The following is a 26,989-nucleotide window of genomic DNA, read 5'->3' on the forward strand; positions in this document are numbered from 1 at the left end:
GCACCCACAGTCAAGCAGCATCATCATCAAGCCCGTCCATGTCCTTGTCCCAGCACAGCTTTCACTTGTCTATACCTCTGTCATTGGAACACAAGCGTAAATACCCAGCCAACGCCCCACAGGCCACAGTACAAAAATTCTAACATTTCTCTTCTGCTTGCGCTCGAAATGTTGCCTTTTAGGCTTGTTAAGATGAAAGCTTTCTGCAACCTGATGGCGGTGGCCATCCCAAGGTACTCGGTGCCCAGTCACCACTATTTCTCCTGATGTGCCATACCGGCATTACACAAGCATGTGTCCCACAACATTACCCATGCCCTCAACAATGCTGTTACTGGGAAAGTCCACCTAACCACGGACACGTGGACAAGTGCTTGTGGGCAGGCATGGCATTTCACTGATGGCACACTGGGTTAACATAGCGGAAGCCGGGACCCAGTTGGATCTTGCGATGGAACACATCCTCCCCATGCCAAGGATTGCGCGAGTCCTACGTCAATCAGGGTTGCCCCCACAGTCTACAGCTCCTGCACCTCCTCCTCTTCAGCCTCCATCTCTGAAATCAACACATCAGTCAGAAGCTGGAAGCACTGCAGCACTGCCTCGGCCAAAGTGGCAACAGTCTGTGCTGAAACTAATCTGCATATGTGACAAACCGCACAATGCAGAAGAGTTGTGGACAGCACTGAAAGAGCAGTCAGATATTTGAATGACAACGCGGAACCTACAGACAGGCATGGTCGTGTGAGACAATGGCCGTAAACTGGTGGCGGCTCTAAGGCAAGGTGAGCTCACACACGTACCTTGCCTGGCCCATGTGCTTAATCTCGAGGTTCAATGTTTTCTGAAAAGCTACCCGAAGCTGCCAGATCTGCTAGTGAAAGTACACCGTCTGTCTGCCCATTTTATAGAGTCAGCTACAGCTTCAGCCGCCCTTGCCGTGCTTCAGCAATGTTTGCAGTTTCTGGCTCACCGACTGGTGTGTGATGTCCCCACGTGTTGGAACTCTACACTGAATATGTTGGAAAGGATTTTTGAACAGAAGAGGGCAGTTGTTGACTACCACAATCAACAAGGCCGTCAATATTAAGTTCAGACTCCACACATAAGACCTCAGGAGTGGACATGGATATCAGATATATGTAGCATCCTAAAAAAAACTTTGAGGACGGCACCGAGATGGTGAGCGGTGATGACACCTTCTCAGCATTCTTAAAAACTCTCTGCTCACAATTAAAGAGGATGCATTTCAGGCAAAGCACAAGGACATGGAGCAAGGAACCATGCAGGGGGATTACACTCAGCCCAGCCTCATGTCTTCCCAATGTGGATTGGTAGCAATGAGGACGAGGAAGAACAGGAGCTACTATCATGCGCTGTAGACTGTACTACAAGCACAGTTGTCATACCGTCTGTTCAGTGGGGAAGGCCTGAGGACAGGGAGGAGGAGGATGAGTAGGAGGAGAACAGCATGGTCAGTCGTCCTGTTGATGAGGACATGGAAGTCTTGCCTGTTGGCAGTCTGGCACACATGACTGACTTTATGTTGCGCTGCATTTCACGTGACCCTCGCATTATAAAAGTTTTTGGCGACACTCACTACTGGTTGGTGACACTTCTAGACCCACGCTACAAGGAGAACTTTCTAACTCTTCTGCCAGAGGTAGAGAGGTGTACTAAAATGTTGCAGTACCAGAGGGCTCTTGTAGCAGAATTGCTTAGAAAATTCCCATGTGAGAACGCTGGCAGCAGACATCAGAGTTTGTTGAACAACCAAGGAGTCCAAGCAAGAGAGACAGAAGTACAATCCAGCTCAGGCAGGGGAACAATGGCAAAGTTCTGGGACAGTTTTCTCAGACCCTCCCATAGTACCGACACAGTGGCAAGGGGTGATGTCACAAGAAATGCAATGTTTGGGAAGACGCTGAGGTAGTACCTTGCAGATCATACAAACATCCTCCGTGATTCCTCTGTGCCTTTTAAAAAGATGGATATGTGGCATGAACTGGCTCTTTATGCCTTGGAGGTCCTGGCCTGCCCTGCTGTCAGAGTGGGTTTTTAGTGCCGCTGGTGAAATTATAACAGATAATAACCAGTACAGCACCAGGGTGATCATATTCCGTGATGCAAAAGTCACTCAATTTTTGTGCAAGGGTGTTTTTCTGATGGGCCATTACTAATTAGAAACCAAAATAAACTCCCCCGGGGGAACTGTCATCAAAATGAGATGTACATATATTTTTCCCATTTATTCTTATATATTCCAGTTTTAATATATCTGCACCTTCCTTTTATGATCCAGTGTAAACCTCTACAATCTGAAAATATTGAAATACTACTTTATTTATTTTTTCATATCCCTGTCTCTGAGCTATTGCTAGGGACAAACATATCTCGTTGGACACAATCTGGCATCATATATATGAACCAGTGGTCGCCCCTCCTTTTTGTTATTTACTGTCATCGGTGGATTCACATCCTTTATATGTTTTTTTTATTTCAGCATGTATTATCTTATGTCTCCTCATTCTCCACCACTAGTTCACCAGGCTTAATGTCTTCTGTGCCGCTACAGGCAGTCCAAGTTTTGGCAAGGGTGTCTATGATGCTCATAGTATATTTTTAAAAAATGTATCCCCCTTGGGGAAATGTTTATCAGCCCATGCACTGTGTGTATGGGCACTACAAGTGTAGAAGACACACTCCTTTACATTGGGCCTAGTTTTTAATGAGGCCTTCAGCAATGTCTCCTCATTCTCCACCACTACATCACCACGCTTAATGTGTTCTGTGCTGCTATATGCAGTCCAATTTTGGCAAGGGTGTTTACGATGCCCATAGTATATTTTTTAAAAATGTATCCCCCATGGGGAAATGTTTGTCAGCCCATGCACTTCGTGTATAGGTATTATAAGTCCAGGAGATATGCTCCTGTACATGGGGCCTAGTTTTTAATGAGCCCTTCCTCCATCTCTCATCATTTTCCACCACTAGATCACCAGGGTTCATGTGTTCCATGCTGCTACAGACAGTCAATTTTTTGGCAAGGGTGTCAGTGATCCCAATTAAATATTTTTCTAAAATATATCCCCCATGGGGAAATGTTTGTCAGCCCATACAATAAGTGTATGGGCATTTCAAGTCTAGGAGACCCGCTCCTTTAAATTGGGCCTAGTTTTTACTGAGGCCTTCCTCCACATCTCATCATTTTCCACCACTAGATCACCATGGTTCACGTGTTCCGTGCTGCTACAGTCAGTCAATTTTTTGGCAAGTGTGTCTATGATCCCCATTGTATATTTTTTTAAAAATGTACCCTACTTCATGAAATGTTTGTCAGCTCATGCACTTAGTGTTTGGGCATTACGAGTGTAGGAGACCTGCTCCTTTGAAATTGCACAGTTTTTTTTTATGAGGCCCTCCTCCATGTTTCTTCCAAGGGGGATTGAGGTGCATGCAAATTTGGGTCAAGGCGGCCCTTGCTTTCAATGCTTAAAGAAATTGTATGGCAGGATAAACTGAAGAATGTGAAGTGGGTTTTCCTGTGGCCATCAAGTACCTGGGTTCAAAGGCTAATTGGGGTGCATATGACTTGGTAGCAGTGCAGGCCTTGCATTCAATGCAGCATTTTTTCAGGAAGCCCTCCTGTACCTCTTGTGAAAGGGGTATTGGGGTGCATTGTAATTGTTGGCAGCCCAGCCACTCACTTCATAGGCACTAACAGCATAGGAGACCAACTGTTTAATAATGGCCCTTTAAGAATATTAATCCCGCCTGATGCCCCTCTAAAAATAGGCTTTGTGACTTTAACAATCCCTCCTTCAGAAATGAAACAAGATGTGTTTCCTTATGTGCCACACAACACATGGACAGCTAGGGTTTTTAAATGTTACAATGACATTTCCCAGTGAATGCATTTCTATTGGTTTAAAGCAATGTTAAAGTTGAAATCACATCAAAAACGCTGCGTGTGAACATAGCCCAAGTGGTGGAGGAACATTTTCGTCTGGGGTTAAATATTTTGCTTTATATACAAGTCATTACTTTGGAAAGGATGTACCTTAACATATTTCCCAGCAAAATCCATTTTGGTTTAGTTTTTGTATGTTTTTTGGTGCACCTGTAAAAATGGCATGAAACTCTGATATTGCTTACAGCTGTGACCATGGAGTCAGAAATGCTTCCAGGGGCATCCCCATGATGTTCCTGTGTCATTTGAGCAGTGTTTCCATCATTTTCAGATGTTTTTAGACCTTAAAGGGACTCCCGGGGGGAATTGCGGTAAAAATACTCTGGTTTCCCATAGACTTATATTGGGATCGTTGCTCGGGTTGAGTACCCTAGTATTCCAATTTGCTCGACCCTAGCAGTGAGCACCCGAGCATTTTAGTGCTTGCTCATCACTACTGGTGATGCAAAAACTTTTTTTTGCAATAAAAAGCCTCTTTGACTGTGTGACAGTAACCAAACATATTAACTCGATATAAATCGGGTATCACTGTAATATCACTGACCCGAAGAATAAAGTTGCCTAATCACTTATAATACATGAGAAATGGCATAAAAATTAAATAAAATCAATTCTTCACCTGCTGTTCATTTTTTCTTTCTGCATCCCAAAGATCGCAGTTAGGCTTGGCGCACATTTATCCTGCGTTCTGGGTGAAGCGCTGCATGAGGGTTTCAGCATAAATCACTTGCATACATGATTCAGATGGAGCCTCTGATGGAAGATACCCTATAATGAGGTCAATAGAGGCACTGTGGATGCCGTCTGACCTGTGATCTGGCGGAGTCTATCGTCTTAGGATTATATAAAAGTGCCGTCAGTCACAGTTTTGTGCACTTCTGAAAAGAAGGACACTGCTAAACAGAGGCCAGATGGAATCCAGAGTAACTCTGCTGCTTTATTACTTTATTATAGTGAATGGATCCTTCGGGGGTTTTATCTGAATCATAACACTTTTTAGATGGAAATCTCAAAGTAAGTGGTCAGTGTAGAGCGATGGATAACTGTGATCCCAAAAATTATGTAAAATGTTCCCATTAAAAGCTTCAACTAAATCTACAAAAAAAGCAAGTCCCCAGTCAGGTCTGTCATCTGTTAGTGGAAATATAGGGGGCTTCCAAATTACTCATAGTACAAAGGCTCTGGAAAAGCAAAATGGCTAATCGACAACCAAAAGAAATGCTCAAATCCAAATGCCCCCTCCCTTCTAAGCCCTATAGTGTACCTAAACCTCATTGCATCCACATGTTTGGCATTTCTGAAGTGATGAGAGCCTGCCTAACTTAAGGATGCATGCATCCAAATTCATGGCCTTAGCATAACGTACTGATGACTGCAGCATACTTTTCACTACAGCTTACTGGTCAATACAAAGGCAGTTTGCAATTTTATGTTGGCAACATTCATTGATGCTTGTTTCTGGAAAATAACCTTGGAGTCTAAATCATCACTACACCTGTAGATAAATTACCCAAGGGGGATAGTTTCCAAAATAGGGTCACGTGATGTTAGGAGTCAAGTTCCCACCGCTGCACAGGGGGAATCTCGAACCATGTCTGCTGCGGTCTCCCATTCTTCTGCAGCTGCAGTGGAGTCTGCTCAGCAGAGACGTCGGTCTCAGCATCTTGCTCAATCTCACTCTGTGTATAGGGTTACTGCTGCTTTTCCAGCTTCTGCCATTGAAGCCAGTGCTGGGCAGCGGCGAGCAGACGCTTTTGGGACTAAGTCCTGCTTTTCCCCTTCTGAGCATGCCCAGGGCAAGATCTCCCGTTGGAGATCGAGGGTCACATGCTCAGATACTGCAGCAGATCCTATTGGTCCTCCAGGAAGGTCCTGGAGGTGCTCAACTTCTGTGGCAGCCTCCCATTGGTCCTTCTGGGAAGGTCCTGTACATGCTGCAGCTATAAAAGGTTCGCATGACCGCATGGCCATGCGCTAGTGTAAACGTGTGTGTGTTGATGTGTGAAAGTCGTTTATTAATTATCCCCTCCCTTGTGTATGACTGCTCGCATAAGATGGATGATTGCTATCTAGTGCCCGACTTAGCCATCAGCACGTAATACACAAAACAGCGTCTAATTGCTGTGACCGCCAGTGCGGCGCCGTGCGCTTTCACAGCGCTTTCCTGACCCAAGCATGAGTGGTTAGTGGTGTCCGCCGGTGCGGAACCGCACGCACTCTCGTGCATCTTTATTATTATTTCTTTCACTCTGACACCCCAGTTGCGGTATCGAGCGCAAGAGGTCTATATGGACTCAAATCCTGTGTCTTGGGATTGAGTTCTGTGACTCCTTGCTTGCGCTCTTGGTGCAGTACCGCGGCCCTGTGACGCAACAGGGTTCGCTTCCTTCACACAGGGTGAAGTTAACCCGTGTGTGTATCCACATTGTACCGCCATATAGTCAGTCATTACTTGGCAGCAGGTTCCATCTCTGCACGGTGGACCCCGGGCTACGAACGCACCTTACTTTATCTTTCTTATTATTTGGTGCGTTCCGCTAGCCCTAACACTTGAGAGGGGATTCTGCTCTTCTAGCAATTAGGGGCTCTGTATATGGAGTCTACAAACTGTTCTAGGAAAATCTGCACTCCAGGAGGCAATTAGCACTCCATTTCTTCCGAGTGTCTCCGTATGCCTAAGTAGTACAGTACAGCCACATATGGGGCATTGCCACATTCAGTAGAAATTATGGGGTACATTTTGTGTGATTTTTACCCACTTCTTTTGTGAAAATGTAAAATCTGAGGCTACAACAAAATTTTGGTGGTAAAAGTGTAGTTATTTTTCTTTACTTAAAAGGAAAAGAATCCAGCTCAACGATGCAGTGAAAGATCCGTAGCTTTATTTCACTTCAAAATAGCGTGTGAGGACAAAACATCAGCACATTAAAACCAAGATCAACGCGTTTCCGGTGACTGAGCACCCTTAATCATGATTAAGGGTGCTCAGTCACCGGAAACGCGTTGATCTTGGTTTTAATGTGCTGATGTTTTGTCCTCACACGCTATTTTGAAGTGAAATAAAGCTACGGATCTTTCACTGCATCGTTGAGCTGGATTCTTTTCCTTTTATGTTTGCCTACGCCCTGACACAGCGGTTCCGTGCTCCGAGCCTCCGGGAATGTCGATATGGTGAGCTGGACTTTGATTTTTCTTTACTGCCCAATGGTATAAAATTTTGTGACACACCCGTGGTATCAATATGATCACTGCACCCCTAGCTGAATTTATTTAGAGGTGTAGTTTGTAAAATGGGTTCACTTATGGGGAGCTCAGCTCCCAATGGGTTATGACACCTGCAAACCATAACCATAAAATCTGTCTCTCCTTGCTTTCTGAGCTTTACATTGTACCTGAAAAATATTTCCCAATTACACGTCGGCTATTGTCGCACTTAGGAAAAAAATAAAAATTTGGGGCTAAAACAAAATTTATTTGTAAAAATGTAATTTATTTTTTCTTCACCTCTCAGCGGTATAAAATTCTATGGGGCACATGGTGTCAATATGACTACTGCATCACTAGATGAATTAATTGGGGAGTGCAGTTTATAAAATGAGTTCATGTATAGGCTTTCGGTTGTTCTGGCACCTCAGGTGCTCTGCCATTTTGACATGCCAGCCACAGACCAATCCAGAAAAATCTAAAGCCCAATATGGTGCCTCTTCCCTTCTGAGCTTTGCACTGTGCCTCAAAAGTAGTATTCCCTGACATATGGGGTATCGGCATACTCAGGAGAAATTGTCCAACAAACTGTATGGTGCAATTTCTCCTGTTACCGTTATTAAAATGTGAAATTTGGGGCCAAAATAACATTTTTGTGGTGAAAATGTGATCTTATTATTTTCATGCTCAACGTTATAAACTTCTATAAAGCACCCTGGGGGTTCAAGGTGCTCACCATGCATCAAAATACATTCCTTGAGGGGCCTAGTTTCCAAAATGGGGTCACTTGTCGGGGGTTTTTACTCTTTAACTTTTAAACTCTTTAAGGGAATTTAACTTTTTGAATGTGAAATTTTCTGGAATCATTAACGGATGTCATATCCAATTTGAAGAGCCCCTGATGCGCTTAAAGAGCATCAGGGGCTCTTCAAATTGGATATGATGTCCGTTAATGATTCCAGAAAATTTCACATTCAAAAAGTTAAATTCCCTTCCGAGCCCTGCCTTGCACCAAAAGAGTAGTTTTTTTCCTCATATGAGGTATCAGCATACTCAGGAGAAATTGCACTACATTTTGTGTCCTGCAATTTCTCCTGTTACCCTTATGAAAATATTTTCATTTTTATGACTCAATGTTATGAACTTCTGTGAAGCACCTGAGGGTTCAATATGCTTATCACTAGTGTTGAGCATTCCGATACTGCAAATATCAGGTATCGGCCGATATTCGCTGTATCGGGATTCCGATACCGCGTTCCGATATTTTTGTGATATCGGAAATCGGAATCGGAAGTTCCTATAAGTTCCCAGGTGTGTGCGGTGCATATGGTTCCCAGGGTCTGGAGGAAATCGGAATCGGAAGTTCCTATAAGTTCCCAGGTGTGTGCGGTGCATATGGTTCCCAGGGTCTGGAGGAGAGGAGACTCTCCTTCAGGCCCTGGGATCCATATTCATGTAAAAAATAAAGAATAAAAATAAAAAATATGGATATACTCACCTCTCGGACGGACCCTGGACCTCAGCGGTGCAACCGGCAGCCTCCGTTCCTAAGAATGCAGTGAGTGTAGGACCTGCGATGACGTCGTGGCTTGTGATTGGTCGCGTGAGCGGTCACATGAGCGGTCACGTGACCAATCACAAGCCGTGACGTCATCGAAGGTCCTTCACTCTGCATTCTTAGGAACGGAGGCAGACGCTTGCAGCGGTGAGGTCCAGGGGCCATCGGAGGGGTGAGTATATCCATATTTTTTATTTTTATTCTTTATTTTTTACATGAATATGGATCCCAGGTCCTGAAGGAGAGTTTCCTCTCCTTCAGACCCTGGGAACCATCCAGGATCACTTCCGATATTTGTGTCCCATTGACTTGTATTGGCATCGGGTATCGGTATCGGCGATATCCGATATTTTGTGAATATCGGCCGATCCAATCCGATACCGATACTTTCAAATATCGGAAGGTATCGTTCAACACTACTTATCACTTATCTAAATCAGTTCCCTGAGGTGTCGAGTTTCCAAAATGATGTCACTTGTGGGAGACTTTCACTGTGTAGTCAAAGGGGCATCTGCCAATTGTTCCAGCAAATTTTGCATTCAAAAAGTCAAATATTGCTCCTTTCCTTCTGAGCTCTGCTGTGCACCCAAACAGTAGATTTCTCCCTCATATGGGTTATCGGTATGCTTAGGAGAAATTAAAAAACAAATTTTGGGGTCCATTTTTTCCTGTTACCATTGTCAAAATTTAAAACATTTGGATCTGAAGTAAATTTTTTGTGAAAAAAAGTTAAATGTTAATTTTTCTTTCTCAAAAAATTCATGTGAAGCACCTAAAGGGTTAATAAACTTTGTGACTTCAAATTTGATGTAGTCCCTATAAAAATGGTTTTGTAAATTTTGCTGCAAAAATTAGAAATCACTGATCAACTTTTACCCTTATAACTTCCTAACAAAAATAATTTTGGTTCCAAAAATGTGCTGTTGTAAAGTAGACATGAAATAAAGGTTTTTTAATAGCTGTTTTGTGTGACATATCTCTGTGACTTAAGGTCATGAAAATTCAAAATTTGAGAAAATTGAGAAATTTCCAAATTTTTGCAAAAATTTTTTTTTTTTCACGTATAAACATGAGTCATATCAAAGAAATTTTACCACTATCATGAAGTACAATATGTCACGAAAAAACATTCTGAGAATCAACTGGATCCGTTGAAGCATACCAGAGTTATTACCTCATAAAATGACAGTGGTCAGAATTGTAAAAATTATCCCGGTTATTAAAGTGCAAACCACCCTCAAGGCTAAGGGGGTTAAAACATGTTTTTGAGAGCAATCACCATATTACCATGTTTAAGATGCACCATTATTATTATTATTATTGTTATTATTATTTATTTATATGGCACCATTAATTCCATGGTGCTGTACATGAGAAAGGGGTTACATACAGGGTTATAGATATCATTTACAGTACACAAATTTATGATCAAAGACTGGTACAGAGGGAAGAGGACACTGTCCTTGTGGACTTACATTCTACCATTCCCTTATCACCTTCAATATCATAAAATACATTCAGCAAAATATAATAAAATATTTGAAGAAAACCTACTTTTTTGTAGGTAATATATATTTGGAGGAAAATATTTTTGTTTTATCCAGACAACAACAAACAACCACTTCAAACATAGAGCAAAAGCTCAAAGCAATAGCTTAAAATAAACAATACTAATGGTGTACAAAAGCTATTTAAAGGTCATTAACATATTTGTATCCACTTTCTTAATTGCTAAATACAATCCTATGTGTAGCAGAGGTTAAAAAGTTGAAAAGAACCTTGTGTGTAGTATGTTTTTTTTCAAAAGTGAGTCACTATTTTCTCTTTGTTATATCCCTTTTTCATAATATTAAGAAATTAAATTATATTTATAAAAGATTGACACCATTTTAGTTAAGCATACAATTTTTTTACAGCACAAATCAGTAGTGCTAAAAATTTAAATTTAAAAACTGCAAAAGATGCATTCTTATCGGGCAATATTAATGTGGACATTACTATACTGTAAAAATAAAGGAACAGCTGCAGTTTATATACCTCATCATGTAAAAATACAGAATAATGAGCAAAGTGAGTACTTAGTGAATGATAAAAGAAAAAAAAATAGCACTCATTTGCAAGAATAAAAGTGTCCCTTAAGGCTACTTTCACACTAGCGTTAACTGCATTACGTCTCAAAACGTCTTTTTTCAGAAAAAACGCATCCAGCAAAACTTTTTGCTGGATGCGTTTTTCCCATAGACTTGTATTGGCGACGGATTGGCATACGTCGTGTACGTTTTACGACGTATGCGTCGAAATTTGGCGACACGTCGTCTCAAAAAAACGTTGATTGTAACGTTTTTTGTCTCCGCCTAAAAAACGTGTCGCGACGCATCCTGCGGCATACGTCGTTGGCTGCAATGGAAGCCTATGAGCGACGGATGCGTCGGGACATGTCGTACGACGCAGTACAGCGCTGCAATACGTTTTTTTTACACTGAGCATGCTCAGAAGCAGAATTTTGTTGCCAATTGGCCAGACACCCCCAAATCTATATAAACCTGGCCTGGGCCTTCAACCCCACATATGCCTGCAAGAAGACAAAAGAGAGAAGCCTGCCAGCAAGAGCCCAGCCAGCAACAGGACCCCAGCCAGCAACAGGACCCCAGCCAGCCACAAGACCCCAGCCAGCCACAAGACCCCAGCCAGCCACAAGACCCCAGCCAGCCACAAGACCCCAGCCAGCCACAAGATCCCAGCCAGCCACAAGATCCCAGCCAGCCACAGGAGCCAGCCACAGGACTCCAGCCACCATAGAGCCAGTGTGAGTATTGCAATTTTTGTGTGCATCTGTGTGCCTGTGCATTTCTGTGTGTATGAGGTACTACTGACTACAGCAAGAGCTTAAAACCTGAAGAGAACCTGAGGCCTGCCATCGTCCTGCACCAGCCAGTGCCATGCTAGAGTCCAGATGCAGCCTGATTCCAGCCACTGTGAAGACCTGCTGCTTCAGCCAAAGGATTGTCAGCCTTTTGTATGTGTGTGTGTGTGTGTGTGTGTATTCGTCTTCTGATTGGGTTCACCTTTCTGCCTTTGTTGTACATATGTGTATTTGCATAAAGCTATGTGCGTGCATGTGTATGTGTGTATTTTTGGATGGCTGTGTGCTTTTGTATCATGTGCCTGCACCTTATTATGCCTTTGTCAATTTTATGCCTGTTCATGTGGGAGGGTATGTGTCCCTGTTCAGGATTTGGTCAGGATTTTCCATCAGTATTTGTACGCCAAAACCAGGAGTGGGTGATAAAAGCAAAAGTGTGCCTGTTTTCCTATTATACTTTCCCTCTTGTTACACTCCTGGTTTTGGCTTACAAATACTGATGGAAAATCATGACCAAATCCTGATGCGATCCGGAATGTGGACACATACCATGCATGTTTGTGTGCGTCTTGTTGATTGCATGTGCATTTGTCCATGCTTTAATTAGTTAATTGCCTTTTTCTGATGTATTGACTGTATAGTGGTCTGTGCAGCATGTGGTTTAAAAGTGTTTTTTTTTTGTTTTGTTTTTTCTTTTAATCTGATGTATTTTTTTAAAAAGTCTAGCGGTCTGCAGCTTGTTGTTTGAATATGTGTGAGTGTGGGTTTTTTTTTCTATTTAAAGGGAACCTATCACCCCGTTTTTTCGGCATGAGATAAAAATACTGTTAAATAGGGCCTGAGCTGTGCATTACAATAGTGTAGTTTGTGGACCCCGATTCCCCACCTATGCTGCCGAAATACGTTACCAAAGTAGTCGTTTTCGCCTGTCAATCAGGCTGGTCAGGTCAGATGGGCGTGGTGTCTTCCCCCAGATATTGCGTAGTTTTCCATTGGTGGCGTAGTGGTGTGCGCATGTCCAAGGACCCGAATCCTGCACAGGGGTGTGAAAATAGCAGCGATGTCCGTTATTCCATTGGTGGTCGGTGGGCGCGGCCATCTTCCTTTGGCCGCGCGTGCGCAGAAGCGGCGCTCTGCTGGCCGCGGCGCTCTGCTGGCCGCGGCTTCAGGAAAATGGCCGCCACGATAGCCATCTGCACACGCGCGGCCAAAGGAAGATGGCCGCGCCCACCGACCACCAATGGAATAACGGACATCGCTGCTATTTTCACACCCCTGTGCAGGATTCGGGACCTTGGACATGCGCACACCACTACGCCACCAATGGAAAACTACGCAATATCTGGGGGAAGACACCACGCCCATCTGACCTGACCAGCCTGATTGACAGGCGAAAACGACTACTTTGGTAACGTATTTCGGCAGCATAGGTGGGGAATCGGGGTCCACAAACTACACTATTGTAATGCACAGCTCAGGCCCTATTTAACAGTATTTTTATCTCATGCCGAAAAAACGGGGTGATAGGTTCCCTTTAAAAGTGTTGATTTTATTTTAATTACTGTTAAAACCATTTGCAGTTGATGTACTTGTATTTAAAATAAAGAGCATGTCAGCTCCTAATTGTGATTTTTAAAAAAAAGAGTGAAAAAAAAAATAAAATAAAATTTTTGTTAAAATAATGTCCTTAGTATCATTTCATACAGGTAAATTTAAAACAGGTGTATGTACTAATGGTTATACTTGCAATACACAGTTGGTTGAGGGCACTTTTTTTTAATAAAGGTTACACTTAAAGGTTTTTTTGGGGAGGTGATTTTTGAAAATAAAATGTGGTAAATATATGTTTACATGGTGGGTTCACATTTAAAAAATTTTTTTTGGGAACATGGAAATGAATGGTATACCATGCACCTGTTTTGGGGTTTTGGTGTTCACATTTAATGAACTTTTCTCACATCATTTTAGCAGGGTGTTTATTAAAACATTACCTAGTTTAGGGGGTGGTCTAACTAGAAATCCATTATACTTATTATAGATACACCAGGGCCCAGGACCACAGCCGCCGCCGCCTGTCAGCCCAGGACCACAGCCGCCGCCTGTCAGCCCACCAGGACCACAGCCACCAACTGTTAAAAGTAAGTTTTGAAGACCCCAAATCTGCTGCTTCAATGTGTAGAGCAGATTGCAAGTGTCTTTAGGCCGGTTTCACACGTCAGTGGCTCCGGTACGTGAGGTGACAGTTTCCTCACGTACCGGAGACACTGACACACGTAGACCCATAAAAATCAATGCATCTGTTCAGATGTCATTGATTTTTTGCGGACCGTGTGCGGACCGTGTCTCCGTGTGCCAAACACGGAGACATGTCAGTGTTCGTGGGAGCGCACGTTTTACACGGACCCAATAGAGTCAATGGGTCCGCGTAAAACACGCACCTCACACGGACATTCTCCGTCTGGGGTCCGTGTGCGTGCCGGAGACAGCGCTACAGTAAGCGCTGTCCCCCCACATGGTGCTGAAGCCGGTATTCATATCTTCCCTGTAGCAGCGTTTGCTATAGAGAAAATATGAAGAATAGTGTTAAAAATAAAGATTTAGGTGTCCGCCGCCCCCCCACCCCCTGTGCGCCCCCCCGCTGGTCAGAAAATACTTATCCGGGTCCCCCGTCGGCTGTCGCTCCTTCCTGGTCTGGCCGCGCCTCCTACTGTATGCGGTCACGTGGGGCCGATCAATTACAATCATGAATAGTCGGCTCCGCCCCTATGGAGGTGGAGCCACATATTCATGACTGTAAATGATCGGGCCCACGTGACCGCATGCAGGAGAAGCCGCGGCAAGACCAAGAAGGAGCGACAGCCGACGGGGGACCCGGGTAAGTATTTTCTGACCAGCGGGGGGGCGCACAGGGGGTGGGGGGGCGGCGGACACCTAAATCTTTATTTTTAACACTATTCTTCATATTTTCTCTGCAGCAAACGTTACTGCAGAGAGGATATGAATCGCAGCTTCAGCACCATGCAGAGTGGGTACCACACGCTCCGTGTGGTACCCACTCGCCATACGGGCGGCACACGTGTGCCGCAGGTATGGCCTCCGTGAGTTCCCAGGCACACGGACACGGATAACTCCGGTACCGATTTATTCCGGTACCGGAATTATCTGGACGTGTGGGACAGCCCTTAAACTTACAGAAAAACCAGGACCACAGCCGCCGCCTGTCAGCCCAGGACCACAGCCGCCGCCTGTCAGCCCACCAGGACCACAGCCACCAACTGTTAAAAGTAAGTTTTGAAGACCCCAAATCTGCTGCTTCAATGTGTAGAGCAGATTGCAAGTGTCTTTAAACTTACAGAAAAACCAGGACCACAGCCGCCGCCTGTCAGCCCAGGACCACAGCCGCCGCCTGTCAGCCCACCAGGACCACAGCCACCAACTGTTAAAAGTAAGTTTTGAAGACCCCAAATCTGCTGCTTCAATGTGTAGAGCAGATTGCAAGTGTCTTTAAACTTACAGAAAAACCAGGACCACAGCCGCCGCCTGTCAGCCCAGGACCACAGCCGCCGCCTGTCAGCCCACCAGGACCACAGCCACCAACTGTTAAAAGTAAGTTTTGAAGACCCCAAATCTGCTGCTTCAATGTGTAGAGCAGATTGCAAGTGTCTTTAAACTTACAGAAAAACCAGGACCACAGCCGCCGCCTGTCAGCCCACCAGGACCACAGCCACCGGCCTTTACTTACACAACAATGTCCTCTTCTGACAGCCCTCCTCCACAGCAACAGCGTGTATCGGTAAGTTTACACAAATTTTTTTTTTTTTTTTTTTTTTAATTTAAATTTACTTTTTTTTTGATAACTACATGCATAAATTATGTTTCAACAGGAAGCTGAATCAGATGAGGAGCTATCAGAAGGGGGCGAGATGGGTGGAGAGATGCAAGTGGAGGAGGAACCAAGTGTAAGTAGTGGTGAAACAGTTGCTTCGCACATCACACTGCACCATACACAAAACAGATTACTAAACACAGAAAATATATGCCTACCTTAACTGAGAATTTGTTTACTTTATTTCAGGCTGCTGCTGCTGCCGCTGAAGGCTCTCCCAGACACTCCCAGAGTCGGCGGACTCGTCGCCGCGGTCGGCCATCAGTGAGTTTTTTTTGGGGGGAGGGGTATTCTATTGGTACTTTAGTGTTTCAGTGTACTAATTTGTTTGTTTTCCTTTTTTTTTTTTGGCACAGGCTTCACAGCGTGCTCCCGCAGAAGAGGATGATGATGATGATGACATTGATATCGAGAATCTCATCGAGGAGGTTCGCGAGCGGGAGCCGCTGTGGAACATGGCTGACCGCAGGCATGCTGATACCGGTGTCACCCGTCGGCTCTGGGACGAAGTGTGTCGCAACCTGTTTCCAAGGCGGGAGAGCCTTCATCCTCAGCAGCAGAGCAAACTAGGTAAGTATTCACTTTCCAGTGATGTTTTGAGCTGACTGTAATGTATTGCATTTACCAATTTTTTGTTTTTTCTTTTGATTCTTGTCTTCACAGTTGGAAAGGTTAGGAAGCGGTGGCGGTCACTGAGGGATCGCTTTAAGAGGGAATTCAACGATGAGATGAAGGCCCCGAGTGGCTCTGCAGGAAGGAAGAGGAGCAAATATAAATATGGCCAGGCCCTCTCCTTCCTGAGGCGAACCATGCTAAGCAGAGTGTAAGTATTCTACAGCCCACTAATAACCATGTTAACCTGTCTACTTAGTTTGCTTTCAGTCAGGGCTTTTTCATTCCAATGTATTAATTTCTTTTGTTTTTTCTTTCACAGCACCTTCTCCAGCCACCGGGCGCCTGCATCTTCCTCTGCGCCCTCTGGAGCGATCCCTCCTGAGTCCGCCACTGAGGGCCACGTCGGTAGGCCCCACACCTCTGTCCCCTCCTCTGACCCCTCTGTCCCCTCCTCTGACCCCTCTGTCCCCTCCACTTCATCCGCCCCAAGCAGTGGAGCATTATTGCAGGCTTCATTGCTCGCATCTGATGCTGAACAGTTAGCATTCCCTTTACCCCACCCCTCTGATCCTGCCACCTCGACACCACCATTAGGTTCGTGGCGGCAGCGACAGAGGGGTCAGGAAAGGAGCTATGCTCCTGAGTTCTTACACCTGAATGCATCCTTCCAAGGCTCTTTCAAAATTTTGGGAGAGCAAGTGACTGCTGGTTTCAACATGGTGCAGTCACGCATCAGTGAAACAAGCCATGAAACCAGCAGTCGCTTGGATAGGCTGCATTCAGCTGTAAGTCCCGATCCGGCCAATCTTTTTTTCCAATCCATGCTCATGAGCATGGAGAAGCTTTCTTTTGAGCAACAGATGCGGGTAATGAATACCTGCCATAATGCTGCACTGCAGGCCGTTAATGAAGCTACCCACACACCTCCCCACACCTCCACTCCAATTCCACCCCAGGCCCCACCCCAGGCCCCATTTCCACACCATACCCCCATTACCAAACCCAGCCCCAATACCCACACCAGCACCATTACCAAACCCAGCTCCAATCCCCACACCAGCACCATTACCAAACCCAGCCACAAACCCCACGCCAGCCCCATTACCCAACCCAGTCCCACTACCCTACCCAGTCACAATACCCAACCCAGTCCCCACAACAATCCCGGCCCCCAGACCAAATTACTTCCCCAATGTTTTCTTTACTCAGCTTTTCTCTTCCCCCTACCCCAACACCACCCCCCTCTGGTCAGCCTCTTGGTTTAACCCCCCCTTCCACTGCACCCCAAACAAGTAGGGTTTCCCCACCTATCGACGTGGTCCAACCTTCCTGCCCCTCCTCCTCTCATATCTCCACCCAAAACTTTGAAGACTTGTAAATATGTTTTTAAATGTTTATGTCAAAAAAATTTTGCTAAGTTTTCCCAAAAAAAAATTGGAAAATAAAAAAAAACTATTTTTTTGGCAAAAAATAAGAGTTAAAATAAAATTCTGATTATAATTGTACTCTTTGTGTGTGTGTGGATTTATTAAGGTAATATAATAAAAAAGGTTTAATAAAAACAGACACCAGACATGTTAAAGGTATAACATAATGGTTTTACTAGCAAGAAAACCACGCTTTTGGGCCTTTTTTTTTGGGGGGGGGCAGAAACACATTTTTTACATAAACAAAACACATGGGAAACAGGTTACACATGGGAAACAGGTTACACAATCATGTCTTGCCACGGGATCCGCCCGACAGGTGAGACAAAATAATCGGCAAACTGGTCCCTCATCCTTGTAACTGAACTTGTAGAGCGAACCGAGCTGCTGCGGTAGTCCCACAAGGTGGTCTCCAAATCTTCATCATCCAAGGAAACGGGCTCCTTTGAAAGGACAAAGTTGTGGAGCACCACACAGGCTTTAACTACCTCGTCTATAGTTGTTGTTTTCAGCTTGATAGCCGTCAGCAAAACTCGCCACTTCGCCGTCAATATGCCAAAGGAACACTCCACTACTCTTCGTGCTCTAGTAAGCCGGTAATTAAAGACCCGCTTGGTATGGTTTAAGTTCCGGCTACTGTACGGTTTCAGTAGGTGCGGCGAGAGTTGAAAGGCTTCATCACCTACAAAGACATATTCCAGGGCTGGGTCATTTGTTCCTGGCAGTGGTCTGGCTGGCGGTAAATCGTAGCTCTCTCCATAAAGGCAACGACCCATTGGAGAGTTTTTAAGAACTTGCGAATCGTTGGACCGTCCATATGCTCCGATGTCCACGGCAAGGAACCTGCAGTTGGCATCTGCAATAGCCATAAGGACGATGGAGAAATACTTCTTATAATTATAATACTCCGATCCTGTTCCTGCCGGTTTCGCAATCCTTATATGTTTCCCGTCAACTGCACCCACACAATTAGGGAAATTGCAAATTTGCTGAAACTCTTCAGCACTTCGCAACCAGATTTCCATGGATCGTTGGGGGATATACTCTGGTTGCAAAGTGGTTCAAACAGCCTGACATGTCTCCTTCACTATTCCAGAGATAGTGGAAATGCCCAGCCTGAACTGATAATGGAGCGAAGTCATAGATTCACCCGTAGCTAGGAAACTTTAAAAAAAAAAAAAATGTTAGAAAAAATTCCACAGACCAACAAGTTTTAATATGGCACTGTTAATTTTTTTTTTAAGGACGGGACACACAATAAAACCAGCATGAAACCGGTGTAAAAAAACAGTGGAATGTCCGCCAAGAAAACCCAAATTACATGCTGCAGAAAATAGTGCCCAGTATGCCAGCGCAGTATTGTCTGCAGCATGTAATATAACATTCAAAATGACCAATGAAAGAAAAAAAAGCAGTTGCATGTCATCAAACCCAAAAAACTTAAAAAAAAAAAAACTGCAGAAAATGCAACGCAATATTTCAGCGCAGTATTTTCTGCAGTCTGTTATCTAACATTCAATATCAGCAATGACATTTAAATAAAGCAGTGGAATGTCCGCCAAGAAAACCCAAATTACATGCTGCAGAAAATAGTGCGCAGTATGCCAGCGCAGTATTGTCTGCAGCATGTAATATAACATTCAAAATGACCAATGACAGAAAAAAAAAAGAGGCTTACCGCAGGGTCACCATCAGCCGCTCCGCCGGTGTGATGGCAAGCCTCATCCTTGTATCCTGTCTTCGGATGACATCCTCCAGTTTTGCAAGCAAAAAATCAAAATGTTCAATCCTCATCCGCACGTAGTTGTGGAATTTGTGTGGATTGTGCCGCAATTCCAGGTACAGAGTGGACTGGACACCCCGGGTCATCCGTAGTTGATTAGTCGGATGAATCCACAGTCGTCTCCGTCTCCGTTGCTGCAGAAGCATCCTACGCCTTTCTGCTGCCGCCTCCTTCTCCCGCACTATGATATCCAGGCGATTTGTCTGAAAGATAACGTCGGTAACCAAACTAGCAATCCTCCCAAGAACACCTTCCATCGCTGCCACAAAACTAAAACCCACAAAGATGGGCTGTAAAAACAGTACTATATAGTTTTTCAAATTTTCCAGTAGCCAATCAAATTTGGGAGCCTCCCATTTTAAAAACGGATCCGTCGGAAAAACGGATACAACGGATGGTAAAACGTATGCAACGTATGCAACGCATCCAGTATTTTCGACGGAAACGTTTAGCGGATTTGCGACGTATCCGTCGAAATGCTGGATGCGTGGCATACGTTTGTCACCGTTTTTCACTTTTTTTACGCATCCGTTTTTTCGGCAAAAAAACGGATTTGCGACGTTATCCAGTTAACGCTAGTGTGAAACTAAGTGTTATTATTAGGGTTGAGCGACTTTTGTTTTTATAGGATCGGGTCGGGTTTCACGAAACCCGACTTTCTCAAAAGTCGGGTCGAAACTAAGTGTTATTATTAGGGTTGAGCGACTTTTGTTTTTATAGGATCGGGTCGGGTTTCACGAAACCCGACTTTCTCAAAAGTCGGGTCGAGCGAAATCGGCCGATCCTATAAAAAAGTCGGGGTCGGGGTCAGCCGAAACACGAAACCCAATGCAGTGCAATGGGATACTATGGTTCCCAGGGTCTGAAGGAGAGGAAACTCTCCTTCAGGCCCTAGGATCCATATTAATGTGTAAAATAAAGAATTAAAATAAAAAATATTGATATACTCACCCGTCCGGAGGCCCCTGGACATCACCGCTGGTAACCGGCAGCCTTCTTTGCTTAAAATGAGCGTGTTCAGGGCCTTCCATGACGTCACGGCTTCTGATTGGTCGCGTGCCGCTCATGTGACCGCCACGCGACCAATCACAAGCCGTGACGTAATTCTCAGGTCCTAAATTCCTAATTCTAGGAATTTAGGACCTGAGAATTACGTCACGGCTTGTGATTGGTCGCGTGGCGGTCACATGTGCGTCCGCGACCAATCACAAGCTGTGACGTCATCTAAGGCCCTGAACGCGCTCATTCTTAGGAAGGAAGGCTGCCGGAAAGAAGCCGAGGGTGAGTATATTCCTATTAGGTATATACTCACCCTCGGACGCGCCCTGCTTCTTTCCGGCAGCCTTCCTTCTTAAGAATGAGCGTGTTCAGGGCCTTAGATGACGTCACGGCTTGTGATTGGTCGCAGCCGCCCATGTGACCACCACGCGACCAATCACAAGCCGTGACGTAATTCTCAGGTCCTAAATTCCTAGAATTAGGAATTTAGGACCTGAGAATTACGTCACGGCTTGTGATCGGTCGCTTGGCGGTCACATGAGCGGCACGCGACCAATCAGAAGCCGTGACGTCATCTAAGGCCGTAAACGCGCTCATTTTAAGCAAAGAAGGCTGCCGGTTACCAGCGGCGATGTCCAGGGGCCTCCGGAGAGGTGAGTATATCAATATTTTTTATTTTAATTCTTTATTTTACACTTAAATGTGGATTCCGGTACCGATTTCCGATATCGCAAACATATCGGAACTCGGTATCGGAATTCCGATACCAGATTCAGAAGATCGCCGACCTCATGGCCGACCCCACACAGGGGTCGGGTCGGGTTTCATGAAACCCGACTTTGCCAAAAGTCGGCGACTTCTGAAAATGGCCGACCCGTTTCGCTCAACCCTAGTTATTATCACCATGAAATTATTATTATTTCAGCTACACTTATATATGAACAAAAGTATTAAGAGACTTAAAGGGAAGGTGCCATAAAAAAAAAAAATTACAGCAGTTGTAAAAATGTAAAGAATTAATGTTTAAATTTTCTTAAAAAATATTTTCATTTGTTTATAATTTAGTAAAATATGAAAAATAATTTGAAAAGCTTTGGAATTTCCACTTTTAAACACTAGGGGGAGCAGCTGCTGAAATTTCAGAAAAACCTAGTGTACAACTAGCTCACATTACTGCACTGCAGTAATTATGGGCGGAGTCTGCTGACGTGTGTGATGTCTCCTCTCCTCCCCTTCTGGTGTTTGCTAAGGGATAAGAGGATGATATTCAGGAACCCAGTGAGCAGCCATTTTGTTGGTGACTGCAGAGTAAGGCTGCCGTCACACTATCAGTATTTGGTCAGTATTTTACATCAGTATTTGTAAGCCAAAACCAGGAGTGGAACAAATAGAGGAAAAGTATAACAGAAACATATGCACCACTTCTGCATTTATCACCCACTCCTGGTTTTTGCTTACAAATACTGAGGTAAAATACTGACCAAATACTGAATGTGTGACAGCAGCCTTGTACTGACAAGTAAACAGTCACCGAGGATGGCAGGCAGCAAGGATTCTGGGAGATATGTGGTGGAGGGAGCAGGGTGACAGCAGCACAGAGTATTTCAGGAGAGCAGTGTGCTGGTCTATGGGGGGCACCCTGTTCAGTGCGCGGAGCAGCCAGGGATTGTACATAGAGCGCTGTCTTTTATACACATGGATGGACCGTCTGCTCTACAGAAATCCAGGAAACATTTCTGCGGATTGATGGCCTGTTCTGATCCAGACTTTGCATGCAGACCCCAATCCCCTCCTCACATCCTGTCTTCTCCATCCTGTCCTGGCGATGTGTGAAAGTGAGACGTCAGGCGAAGTACGGGGTGACGCTGGGAAGGAAATGTAGCCATATAGTAACGATAAAAATGAGACCCCTCTCTTCAGCTGCCTCACTAGCCCTGACTGCACCTAACTGAAGGTCATGCTGCCCCCTCTATTACCCCAGACCCGCGTGCAGGTGCTCAGCCAGAACCACCATAGAATGGGTCCGCTTTCTGAAGATAATACTGCCATAGTGTTCTCACATAATACCGCCATATACATCACACACAATACTATCAAATAGATCACAAAATACTGTCATACAGTTCTCACATACCACCATATAGATCACAAATAATACCGCCATATAATTCTCACCTAGTACTTCCACATAGATCACACATAATCCCACAATATAGTTCTCATATACCACCGTCATATAGTTTTTACATCATTCCACAACACTGAGCAAACATAATATTGCCATATAGATCACATATAATACCGTCACATAGATCACACAATACTTGGCGGCATAATGTGTGATATTATATATATATTATAATATCCCGGCATAATGTGTGGTCTTTATGGCAGTATATGTGATATATATATATATATATATATATATATATATATATATATATATATATATATATATATATATATATATCGGCATTATATGTGATCCATATGGTATTGTGCTGCTCTAGGGAGGTAAGAGACGTACGGTGGAAGGAGCAGGGTGACAGGAGCACAGTATTTCAGGACAGCAGTGTACTGGTCTGTGGGTGGGAGGGTGTGCTCACACTCACACGCTCGCAACTGTATACTTATAGCCTTTACTGGCTATTAAAATGGGGGACACCCCCCAAAAAAAGACGTGGGGCCCCCTTATAATTAATAACCATCAAATATTATGCAGACAGCTGCGGGCTGACATTAATAGCCTAGGAAGGGGCCATGGATACTGTCCCGCCCCCCCCAGGCTAAAAACATCAGCTCTCAGCCGCCTTTTACATGCGCCTTTTCTGGCGCTTTGCCTGGCAATTTCCACTTACCCTGTAGCGGTAGCAAGTGGGGTTCATATTTGTGGGGTTAATGTCACCTCCATATTGTCCGGTGACATCAAGCCCACGGCTTAGTAATGGAGAGGCGTCTATAAGGCACCCATCCATTACTAATCCTATAGTTGTATTGTAAATAAAGACTCGGCCAGAATAAAGTCCTTTATTAATCTTTTTTAAACCATACCGAACGCATAATCCTCGACTCCCTCATCTCCCACAACAAAAATAATAAACCACATTGAGGAAAGACACGCAGGGGGGAGAGGAGTGCATAGGAGAGGATTAGATACTGACTGCTGAGCCGTGTATCTAATCCTGGCCTGTGTGATACCGACAGCTGAGCCGTGTATCTAATCCTGTCCTGTGTGATACCGACATCTGAGCCGTGTATCTAATCCTGTCCTGTGTGATACCGACAGCTGAGCCATGTGTCTAATCCTGTCCTGTGTGATACCAACAGCTGAGCCGTGTATCTAATCCTGTCCTGTGTGATACCGACAGCTGAGCCGTGTATCTAATCCTGTCCTGTGTGATACTGACTGCTGAGGACACAGTACACGGGACAGGATTAGCTACCCAGGACAGAGGTAGCAGTGGTAGGTGTATATAGAGGCAGGTAGCAGTGGTATACAGAGGCAGGCAGGCAGTGGTATACAGAGGCAGGCAGGCAGTGGTATACAGAGGCAGGCAGGCAGTGGTATACAGAGGCAGGCAGGCAGTGGTATACAGAGGCAGGCAGACAGTGGTATACAGAGGCAGGCAGACAGTGCTATACAAAGGCAGGCAGACTGGTATACAGAGGCAGGCAGGCAGTGGTATACAGAGGCAGGCAGGCAGTGGTATACAGAGGCAGGCAGGCAGTGGTATACAGAGGCAGGCAGACAGTGGTATACAGAGGCAGGCAGACAGTGGAATACAGAGGCAGGCAGACAGTGGTATACAGAGGCAGGCAGACAGTGGTATACAGAGGCAGGCAGGCAGTGGTATACAGAGGCAGGCAGAGAGTGGTATACAGAGGCAGGCAGTGGTATACAGAGGCAGGCAGTGGTATACAGAGGCAGGCAGGCAGTGGTATACAGAGGCAGGCAGTGGTATACAGAGGCAGGCAGGCAGTGGTATACAGAGGCAGGCAGGCAGTGGTATACAGAGGCAGGCAGTGGTATACAGAGGCAGGCAGACAGTGGTATACAGAGGCAGGCAGTGGTATACAGAGGCAGGCAGGTAGCAGTGGTATACAGAGGCAGGCAGGCAGTGGTATACAGAGGCAGGCAGACAGTGGTATACAGAGGCAGGCAGTGGTATACAGAGGCAGGCAGACAGTGGTATACAGAGGCAGGCAGGCAGGTAGCAGTGGTATACAGAGGCAGGCAGACAGTGGTATACAGAGGCAGGCAGTGGTATACAGAGGCAGGCAGACAGTGGTATACAGAGGCACGCAGGTAGCAGGGGTATACAGAGGCAGGCAGGCAGTGGTATACAGAGGCAGGCAGTGGTATACAGAGGCAGGCAGACAGTGGTATACAGAGGCAGGCAGTGGTATACAGAGGCAGGCAGACAGTGGTATACAGAGGCAGGCAGGCAGGTAGCAATGGTATACAGAGGCAGGCAGGCAGTGGTATACAGAGGCAGGCAGTGGTATACAGAGGCAGGCAGACAGTGGTATACAGAGGCAGGCAGCTAGCAGTGGTATACAGAGGCAGGCAGTGGTATACAGAGGCAGGCAGTGGTATACAGAGGCAGGCAGACAGTGGTATACAGAGGCAGGCAGACAGGTAGCAGTGGTATACAGAGGCAGGCAGTGGTATACAGAGGCAGGCAGGCAGTGGTATACAGAGGCAGGCAGGCAGTGGTATACAGAGGCAGGCAGTGGTATACAGAGGCAGGCAGTGGTATACAGAGGCAGGCAGGGGTATACAGAGGCAGGCAGGCAGTGCTAGGTGGTATATAGGGGCTGGTAGCAGTGGTAGATGCATAAGAAAATAAAAACGCTGTATTTACCTTCCATCCTCTCTCAGGAAATGCTGAGTCATTTTCAGGGCAGAGCAGTGTGACGATCTCCCTGCTCTGCTCTGAACAGGTCGGCAGTGATTGCAGCCTGTAATGTAATACTAAGTACAGGCTGCAATCACAGCTCCTCGCTGCAGATATTTACCCTGGACCCTCGGCAGCAGCTTCTGCCATCGCACGCACTGAGCTGTGTGTGCGATGGCAGAGGGAAATAAACAAAATGGCCGCGATCTCCTCTCACAGCTGTGACGCGGCAGCTCAGTGGGCGTGGCCAAGTCACAGCTGAGAGGCCGGAGATGCGGTCGGAGCCCGACCGTTGGCTCCTATGTACATGGCTGCCGTAAGTGAGGTGTGCAAGTGTCGTGCCCAGACACTTGCACCCACACTAATGAAAATGGCGGCCTCCAGTGGTGAATGTAAAAGTGAATAAATAAAAAAGTATGAAAGAGGTACATTTACTTTTGTATTAAAAATAATTGATTGTATAATCAATAATTATTAATACAAAAACTAAAATCACGGCACCCTCCCTTTAAGGTACCTTCCCACTAAGAGACTTTGCAGTGAGAACGACGACGATCCGTGACGTTGCAGCGTCCTGGATAGTGATCTCGTTGTGTTTGACATGCAGCAGCGATCAGAATCCCGCTGTCATATCGCTGGTCGGAGCTAGAAGTCCAGAACTTTATTTCGTCGCTGATCATCCGCTGTCATCGCTGGATCGGCGGGTGTGACACCGATCCAGTGTTCACTTGTAACCAGGGTAAACATCGGGTTACTAAGAGCAGGGCCGCACTTAGTAACCCGATATTTACCCTGGTTACTATTGTAAAAGTAAAAAAAAAACAGTACATACTCACAATCTGATGTCTGTCACGTCCCCCGGCGTCCACAGGGTTACGCGCTGCTGCCGAGAGCTTCCTGCACTGACTGTGTCAGCGCCGGCCGGCCGTAAAGCAGAGCACAGCGGTGACGTCACTGCTGTGCTCTGCTTTACTGCCGGCGCTGACACATTCAGTGCAGGAAGCTCTGAGCAGCAGCGCGTAACCCTGTGGACGCCGGGGGACGTGACAGACATCAGAAGGTGAGTATGTACTGTTTTTTTTTTTACTTTTACAATGGTAACCAGTGTAAATATTGGGTTACTAAGCGCGGCCCTGCACTTAGTAACCCGATGTTTACCCTGGTTACCCGGGTGCTGCAGGGGGACTTCGGCGTCGTTGAAGACAGTTTCAACGATGCCGAAGTCGTTCCCCTATTCGTTGGTCGCTGGAGAGAGCTGTCTGTGTGACAGGTCCCCAGCGACCTAAACAGTGACGCTGCAGCGATCGGCTCCTTGTCTATATCGCTGCAGCATCGCTGAGTGTGACGGTACCTTTACACATCACACCTCCAAGAGATCTTATGGCATCACATCCATAACCAATAGTACACAGGTGGTCTCCCCTTTGCACTTATAACCGCTTCCACTCTTCTGGGAAGGCTTTCTACAAGATTTTGGAGTGCATCCTTCATAATTTTTTAACATTACATGAAAGTGACTGGCTCACAATTTCCTTTCAAAAGTGTAAGATCAGGGTGATAATAGGATACTTTAGACATCAATCATGTTTTTCCACATCAAACTCACTTGAACATGCCTTCATGAGCTTTGTTTTGTGAAAGAAAAAGGCCATGTCAAACTCTTCTCACAAAGTTGGAAGCATACAGTTGTCCAAAATGTCTTCAAATGCTGATATGCAAATTGCCTCTTCTGAGAAAAAGAGGACTTAACTCTATAGCACCACCTGTTGGATGTAGCGATCCTACA

The sequence above is a fragment of the Ranitomeya variabilis genome, chromosome 6, assembly GCF_051348905.1.
Source record: "Ranitomeya variabilis isolate aRanVar5 chromosome 6, aRanVar5.hap1, whole genome shotgun sequence".
Classification (NCBI taxonomy): domain Eukaryota; kingdom Metazoa; phylum Chordata; class Amphibia; order Anura; family Dendrobatidae; genus Ranitomeya; species Ranitomeya variabilis.